Below are 9,545 nucleotides of genomic sequence, written 5' to 3' on the forward strand. Positions count from 1 at the left end.
CCCGGCGGTAGGTAGCCTATGCAGACGGTCTCGAGCTGAGAGAAGAGAAGAGAGGGAGGCCCGGCGACTGTTTCCGGAGACCGAAAACGTCCGACGTCAGTCCGGCTATATTGCCACTATAGTTATTCGTTGGGGCATCCAACGGACTCCGAATGCGATGAAACTTGGCGGGCGTACTACTGACAACAAAACAACATCGCACGCCGACTTTCATCCCATTCCGAGAACATTCTCCGGCCACTTATAAAATAATATTTCGGACAGGCCGCGGGCGCGTGCAAGTGTGGTTGGGCTCAGAACGTACAATGGAGAAAACTCGGGGAACCCGGACGAATGCAAGTTTTAAAACATGATGATGCAATGCACATGATGACATGATGAAATGCAACACTCAAGCCAATGACAAGGCAACAACAGAGAATAACTGGAGGACACCTGGCACATCGGTCTCGGGGCATTACAACACTCCACCACTACGAGAGGATCTCGTCCCGAGATCTAGAATGGCACTGGAGGGACAACGGAAGAGAAAGAGAAGAGGTAAAACTAAGTTGCTTCTTTGACAAACGAGTGAAACCAAAGAACCTTGTGAGGTTGAGCAAAAGACAGAAAGAAAGCAACAGAGATGAACGAAGGTTGAAAACACTCCGGTAGGGAAGAGGAACAAGGAATTACCAATTCGAACAACACTCGGTTGAGAGAGGATGCAAGACTTGATAAGGCGAAAAGAACTTGAGCAAAAAGGTCACAACACTCCGGTTACATAGGATAAGCATGAAAAGATCATGATCTTCATGATTCGAGATGATGACTGAAAAAGAGCAACATCACAATGCCTCCGGAAGGAATGAAAGAATGCAAAGAAAAGAACGGAGAAGAAAAACAATATGTTCTACCTCAAATGAGCTTGAAAAAACATCTTTAGGAGAAGGTTCGAATGGAATTGTTTGAAAAACCAACAACAAAAAGAATAAGCTTTAAATGGTCTTATGGGATACATCTCAAATTATGAGGTGACAACCTGCCACTCACGGGAAAAAGAATTGGATTGATAAGAACAAGTAGACGAGAAACTTATTTCACCGGAAGGATGAAAGAAGAACTTGGGTCTTATATGAGCACCATAAATAGCAGCAATTCTTAGGGGCGGTTTTAGGTGAAATATAGCCCAAGATAATTCCAATGACGAGATTGATGGATTTAAAATACCTTATTCTTAACAATATGTGAATCATGAAGCATGAAGTCAAATTATCAAGAATGACATAATACCACCTCCAATGATACGGAAGAAAGAATTGCACTCCGGATCGCAAGATGAAGAATACTTGAGCTCCTTAGAAAAGAATCTTGGTGAACACTTCGAGAAAGGATAAAATCCTTTATGGACCATCCTGTAGAACCTCCCTGAAGAACTCCGGTAAACAAAAGAATGGTCAAACGAAAGGAAAGAGAAGTTGAAAAACACAAGTTGAATCCTTGTAACGATTTAGATGGATCTTCGTGATAAATAGAGCTTGGAACTCCGGGAAAGAAAAAGGTAAAGCATCTTGAACTGAGAATATGATATGATGAACCACTCCGGAAAAAGAATTAATCACTTGGATGGGACAAGAATAAGAATTACATTATGCTTATCCTTCATCAATTAAATTGATGACAATCAACGGATTTGACATATTACTTATTTTCATGGAAAAAATTAAGAGAGATATAACATAAACTTGGAAAGGTCTTCCATGAACCACCGGTCGGGTTGAAACAACGAATAAATTGATATGATGAACGAAGGAAGACAAAATCTTGGAAGAACCACCGTAAGAATTGAGAATGAACGAAAATACATGAGAGAGTTTAGATACAAGAGAACAAAGAGATGATGAACTGATTAGAGAATATACTTGAATGATGCACCAGTTAGATTTGGAGAATGAGAGCTGAAAGCTGGAATGAATAATCCTGAATTGATGGCCTTCATATAAACAAACTGAAAAGACTCCTGAATTACTTCGGATAGGTGAAAAGAATTCTCATAATCAAAATAATTATGAGGGGATGGCAACAAGCCAGAATCACGAATCTTGAAGAGAATGGAGCAGGATTGAGAGAAAAATCTTCTTCGGTCTTCAAATTTTTGAATTACGACGAGAAATACCACCATGAATTGTTTAGACACTCCGGAAGAACCAAAACAAAGAGGTTGAGCCAATGATGAAAAGAATTCGACAGGTCTTGGGGAAAAACATAAGACTGATGATAATTCATTCTTACATCAAACTTTAAAGAATTTGAGGATAGCTCCGGGAAAATAAGAAGAGTCAGGTAAGATCCTGGGAAAAGACCTGTGGGTTAGGGCCCACTCAAGAGAAACACCGTTGAAATGATTACTTGACAAAGGAGATAGCACCGGTTGAATAAAATAGCTTGAATGAGAGAACAACCTCGAAAGAGCTTGAAAGGATTACGAAAGCAGAGTGGAAACACGAATCTTCGAGATATCTTGAGCACTCCGGAACAATAGAATAATGAGCGTGGAATGACTGAATATAAGGTGCACAGGCATGAGAAGGCATTTGAAATATAGAAAAGAATATGATCAACACCTAGAGCTTGAATTGGATCCACCGGAGACGGAAAAGAATGCAGAATGATGAGCTTGAAGCTCCACTAGAATCCTCATGAGAATCACTGGATAAGAACATTGACGAGAAAGGAATGGAGAGGCTTCACATGCATAAAATGATACTTTAATAAGAAATATGAGTCCTTGAAGAAAAAGGGTGGGTGGGTGGGAAAACAAAGACAACTTGGAGACGGATGAAACAAACACTGTTGAGAAGAACTGATACTTGATCAAGCGGATGTTGAAAATGAACGGATTCACTTGAAGAGAAGCACGCCGGTTGAAAAAGGATTGACATGACAATCTCGATTACCAAGAAGGATTGGTATCCACATCGGAGTATGAGAACACCGCTTAGGGAAGGTATGGAATCAACATTTGACTTCGAAGCAACTCGAATACCACAACTGAAAACAAAAACAAAGGATTGGCTTGCAGAATAAGCCAGAACAAACATATGATAGAGATTTCGTCTGAAATTTTCGTGGTGGGGCCTACACGGGCTCGATCGTACAGCACCATCATGTACAAGGCAGTGCACATGACATACGAAGCATCCCCGAGTCGGCATAGCCAAGGACTCTTTAAGACACAACGAGACCACTGTAAAACCAATCGTGGATAGGCGGACCACTAGACGTCGAACCCCAATTTCATATCATACATCCGTCGGAAAGATATCCTAAGAGCTACTTGATTTCCCACTTATAAACTCCCGAAATTTTCCGGTTATGCAATCAGGTGTTGGGGATACAGGGGAAGCATAATATCTCACGCAAACTAGCAAATCCTACATCCAGCTATATCCATCCTTCAACACATAACCAAGAAACCTTCGGAAATCATCTACCTCAACCTTAGAAAAGCATCCGTTATACGAGTTATGGCAACACTCCCGAACTCCCGCCCCAGTACTGGGTGGCGTCGAGGTTATCTCACCAACAACTGCATAAAAGAGATTTTCGATGTCGGCGTACTAAACTCAGGTATTCCAGAACTGCAACGATAAAATTGTGACGACAACACCTCAGAGATCAACTCCCCGGGACACTGCCACAACCCCTAAAGACAGGAGGCACCAAGAATAATGTTCTCGTCACAAAACCATCGGAATGATTCCAAGATACCCGCGTGATCCTAAATTTTTTTAGTGAAATTTGAGAAGAGAAGAGTCAAAACTCTACGTCAGGATGCCTTACCAGAGCGATGAGGAGACTGGGGAGTAAAAAGAATTCCTAAACTCTCCGATATATAATTCCTAAATGACTCAAAACTTTTTTTCTAGACTCAACAACGGCTGCTAAAAACGATCAAGCATTGGGGGCTCCTAAGGTCGGGGAAGGCTCTGATTACCAACTTGTAACACCCTCGATGTGGTTATATCTCCCACGTGTCGAAGAACGACTTAGAGGCATAACCGCATTGAAAGCAATGTCGCAAGTGAGGTAATCTTCACACAACCCATGTAATACATAAGGAAAAGAGATACATAGTTGGCTTACAATTGCCACTTCACACAATTACAAGAATAAAGCAATACATCATCCAAGTACAATCAGGGCCCGACTATGGAGCCAAAATAAAAGAAGAACCCCAAATGCTACACAGATCCCCGATCGTCCCGACTGGGCTCCACTACTAATCAACTGGAAACGGAACAACACAAAGGACAAGATCTTCATCGAGCTCCTCCTTGAGCTTGGTTGCGTCACCTGCTCGGTAACATCGGCACCTGCAAACTGGTTTTGGAAGTATCTGTGAGTCACGGGGACTCAGCAATCTCGCACCCTCGCGATCAAGACTATTTAAGCTTATGGGTAAGGTAAAGATATGAGGTGGAGCTGCAGCAAGCGACTAGCATATATGGTGGCTAACGTACGCAAAAGAGAGAGAGAAGAGAAGGCAAAGCACGATCGAGAAACTATGATCAAGAAGTGATCCTAGAACAACCTACGTCAAGCATAACTCCAACACCGTGTTCACTTCCTGGACCCCGCCGAGAAGAGACCATCATGGTTACACACGCGGTTGCTGTATTTTAATTAAGGTCAACTTCAGGTTTTCTACAACCAGACGTTAACAAATTCCCATCTGCCCATAACCGCAGGCACGACTTTCGAAAGTTCAAATCCCTGCAGGGGTGTCCCAACTTAGCCCATCACAAGCTCTCACGGTCAACGAAGGATATTCCTTCTAGCGGGAAGACCCGATCAGACTCGGAATCCCGGTTACAAGACATCCTCAACAATGGTAAAACAAGTCCAGCAAGACCACCCGCTGTGCCGACAAATCCCGATAGGAGCTGCACATATCTCGTTCTCAGGGCACACCGGATAAGCTAAGCGTACGGGAGCCAACGTAACCCAAGTTGCCAAGGGACGGCCCCGCACGGTGCTCTGGGTTGGACCAACACTTAGAGAAGCACTGGCCCGGGGGTTTAAAATAAAGATGACCCTTGGGCTGGCCTAACCCAAGGGAAAAAGAGGCTAGGTGGCGAATGGTAAAACCAAGGTTGGGCCTTGCTGGAGGAGTTTTATTCAAGGCGAACTATCAAGGGGTTCCCATTATAACCCAACCGCGTAAGGAACGCAAAATCTGGGAACATAACACCAATATGACAGAAACTATGGCGGCAAGAGTGGAACAAAATACCAAGCATAAGGCCGAGCCTTCCATCCTTTACCAAGTATATAGATGCATTAATTAAATAAGATATATTGTGATATCCCAACAAGTAAACATGTTCCAACAAGGAAGAACATTTCCATGTTCCAACAAGGAACAAACTTCAATCTTCACCTGCAACTAACAACACTATAAGTGGGGCTGAGCAAAGCGGTAACATAGCCAAACAACGGTTTGCTAGGACAAGGTGGGTTAGAGGCTTGGTTCAACAATATGGGAGGCATGATAAGCAAGTGGTAGGTATCGCAGCATAGGCATAGCAAAAGAGCAAGCAACTAGCAAGCAAAGATAGAAGTGATTTCGAGGGTATGGTCATCTTGCCTGAGATCCCGCAAGGAAGAAGAACGAGTCCATGAAGAAGACAAACGGACGTAGTCGAACGAATCCTCACAACACGACGTTATCGGAACCAACCCGAAGAAGCAACACCGGAAAGAAGCACACAACATAATAAACAACCAACATATAACCAAGGCATGATGCACAACCAAGTATGATGCATGTCCGGTTTAATGAAGCATGGCATGGCAAAATGCACAAACAATACTACAAATTAAGTGGAGCTCAACATGCAACTCCGTTGCATATTGAAGAAACACCACATTCGAGTTATTTAGTTCGATCTCGTTTATGTACCCAACAATATTCAATGTTGTTAGCATGGCAAGAGGTGAATCATGATGAAACTATCTATCTAGGCAAGTTTAAATAAGGTCGGAACAACAACACAACAAGTCCGGAAAAAATCCTCATGAGCATATTATAGATTTGGTACTGTTCTGCCCTAAACCATATTTTAGAGTTATTAAACATGCAAAGCAAGTGCACCAAGTTAAACTAGGCATTTTTCCACCCCATTTACATATAAAGTTTATTAGATTTGGAGCTATGGTTAATTAGTTATGAATTAAATCATTTTAGCAAGCTATTTCAGCAAGTTTAAACAAACAACATCTTAAGCATTTTAAACATAGATGAAAATGGCAAATTATTAATCTACACAAAATTCTAAGCAAGTTACATATATAAAGTTTTTACATGTGATGCATAGTTTGTGAGATATTAAATGTATGAACATGAGGGTCTTTTCTGTAAAACTGCCAAACTCCTAGATATTAGACAAATTCGCATAACTGGAAAAAAAACATCTACGGGCCGAAACTGAATGGCCCAACAGTGTACAGGAGAGGGCACTGGATCTGGTGCTCACCAGGCCTCATGGGCCGGCTCGGTGGGGAGGCTGGACGCGGGTTGCATCTGGCAGCGACTGGGCTTCGACCCGAGAGGCAGGGCGCGGTCAATGCACGGCGTCGTGCGAGCAGGGGAGGCGAGGGGCAATGCAGACAGCGGTCAACGGCTGCAGCGCGACGCGGCAGGAGCTCCGGCGAGGCGGCCTTGGCGGGGACCGGTTGAAACGGTCTGGGACGACACACCTAGGCGGGATGGTGGGGTCGGCAGGGCCCGGATCTGGCCGAAGGACGAGCTTGAGGCGGCTACGGCTGCCTGAAAACTCCATGGACACCAAGTCGGGCTCCCTGCACGAGTAGACAGAGAGAGAGAGAGAGAGAGATGAGAAGGAGCAGAAGGGCGAGGAAGGAAGGGAAGGTAGGGCGGCGCGGTGGTGCTTGAGCACCAGGCGAGGTAGGGAGGAGGCCGGCGGCATGTCCTGCTGCTGCTGTTTTCGCCGGCGACGTGGACGTGCGAGGCGGCGACATTGGACTTGGCGAAGCAGGGACAACCGAATCCAAGGCGGGGAGGCACGATGGGAAAACAGGGGTGGCTGGATCCGGGGCGAGGAAGCTTCGGAGATGGCCAGATCAGGCCAGTTCGTGTCGAGGAGGCGAGGTAGCAGGCCGGCGTGGAGGAACTCCGGCGGCCATGGTGTCCGGACTTGGCGGGCGACGAAGAGGAGCAGCAGTGGACAGGCGCGGCTCCTGCAGAGGGACTTGGCGCGACGATGGAGCATGCTTGGGGAGGAGCAGGGGAACGCGAGGAGCTGCTGCAGTTCGCATGCTCCGGCACGGGCGGAGCCATCAGCGAGGAGAAGAGAGGTGAGGTGCGCTCGGGAGCTGCTCTGTTGCTGCAGCCTTGAGAAGAAAACAGAGGAGGAGCTCCTCTCTTGTGGGCTGGGTCAAGGCAAGGAGGAGTTGGTGGCGAGCGATGGTTGGTGGGGAATGGATCCCGAGGGGGATTTGGTTGGCGACGGGACAAGCTCCCGAGGAACATGGGTGGCGGCGGCAGAAGGATTAGATGGATCGATGGGACAGGACTAGGGTTCCATCTATTTATATAGCAACAAAAATTTTTGGTTAGGGGTATTTGGTTCCTCCGATTTTAATCGACGGTCGAGAAATAAAAGATAGGAAGACCAAATAGGAAAAAGGAGATGTTTTGTAGATGTTTGGGGATGATCCGGACACAACGGTGACGACTGCTCGGGTCGGGTCCGGGACAATTTTTGGACGCGCGAGGGGTGGGCCGAGGGCCGACGAGAGAGGTTAGGTTAGACCTGGCGGTAGGTAGCCTGTGCAGACGGTCTCGAGCTGAGAGAAGAGAAGAGAGGGAGGCCCGGCGACTGTTTCCGGAGACCGAAAACGTTCGATGTTAGACCGGCTATATTGCTGCTATAGTTATTCGTTGGGGCATCCAACGGACCCCGAATGCGATGAAACTTGGCGGGCGTACTACTGACAACAAAACAACATCGCACGCCAACTTTCATCCCATTCCGAGAACATTCTCCAGCCACTTATAAAATAATATTTCGGACATGTCGCGGGCGCGTGCAAGTGTGGTTGGGCTCAGAACGGACAACGGAGAGAACTCGGGGAACCCGGACGAATGCAAGTTTTAAAACATGATGATGCAATGCACATGATGACATGATGAAATGCAACACACAAGCCAATGACAAGGCAACAACAGCGAATAACTGGAGGACACCTGGCACATCCGTCTCGGGGCGTTACAGAATGTCCCATGCTCGGCCATATTCCTTGTGGGGCTTCCGAAGATGAAAGTGTCGCCCTCGCTCGTAGGTGGTCGCCTCATTGGTGAAGATGTCGATGTAGGCGAACTCATGGGAAGTAGGCTAAGATGTCGTACATCCGAAGGCGAAGATGCCTTGATAGCACTTGGCGAGGATGCCGAAGTGGTTGTTGTAGCCGTAGCTCCATCTTGGTGGTGCTTGTCTCGCGGTCTTCTCTTATGGTCATGAAGTTTGGACTTGGCGTGAAGTAGGGCTTGTTGGGACTTGTAGGTAGGCGCATCTCGAGCATCTTCATGTTGATGGTGTCGTTGTCATGCTTGAGCTCGATGGCGTTCGTCGTCGTCGTGCACTTGTTGCTTGGAGGTTACTTTCCCTTCATGACAATGTGTATCATGAACGTGATGGTGGTCGCCATGGAGATGTGGACATGGACGACTTGCGCTTATATCATTTGGGCGCTTCGAAGATGATTGAGTTGCTCATCGTCGCCTTGAGTATGATGAAGGGGAAGTAGACTTGATCAAGGCCCGAATCTCCTCCATCCTTGCATCTTGCTCCTCCTTTTGCGCGGAAAGCTTGTTGTCTATATAGTCCCTTTTCCTTGCTTCGGAGTGACGAATGTCGATGGAGAGGTTCTCGATGCGCTCTCGCAATCTTGATTGTGCGCCTTGCATTTGTCGTTGTAGATCGAAGATTGACGCTTTGGTGATGTAGTTGTTCACACCGTCATTGTTGTGGAAGACCGGAGATGAAATGCCTTGCCTATCCATCACAAGACTCGAGCAAATATGAGTGGAGAAAGGAGAAGAACTATACCAAATGTACCTTGACCGATGTTGAAGATGGATCAATGATCACTCAATGATGTAACAAGGAAATAGCACAATTGGTACCAATTCTTGTCGATTTCTCACACCTACACAAATAAGGCTTATGGTGGAGCTCGGTGAGGATAGTGGCAAAAAAAATTGATGCAAAATGTTAGCAAGAGTCAATAATGTTGAAAGAGATTCACAAATTCGCAAGTGTAACAAGTAGACCAATAGCAATATGTGGCACACGGAAACACACACACGGATAGATAAATGGGGTCGTGCAACCAAGGATGAGCACAAAATGTGGAATCCACGGAAAACGCTTGTGTTGCACAACTCAAGAGAGACGCTAGCACGATTGCTCAATAGGCAGATACGACACTTGTGCACAACCTATAGGAGACAAAAATGCAATGACTTCTATCCCAAGTAT

This window comes from Triticum dicoccoides, chromosome 3A (assembly GCF_002162155.2).
Source record: "Triticum dicoccoides isolate Atlit2015 ecotype Zavitan chromosome 3A, WEW_v2.0, whole genome shotgun sequence".
Lineage (NCBI taxonomy): Eukaryota > Viridiplantae > Streptophyta > Magnoliopsida > Poales > Poaceae > Triticum > Triticum dicoccoides.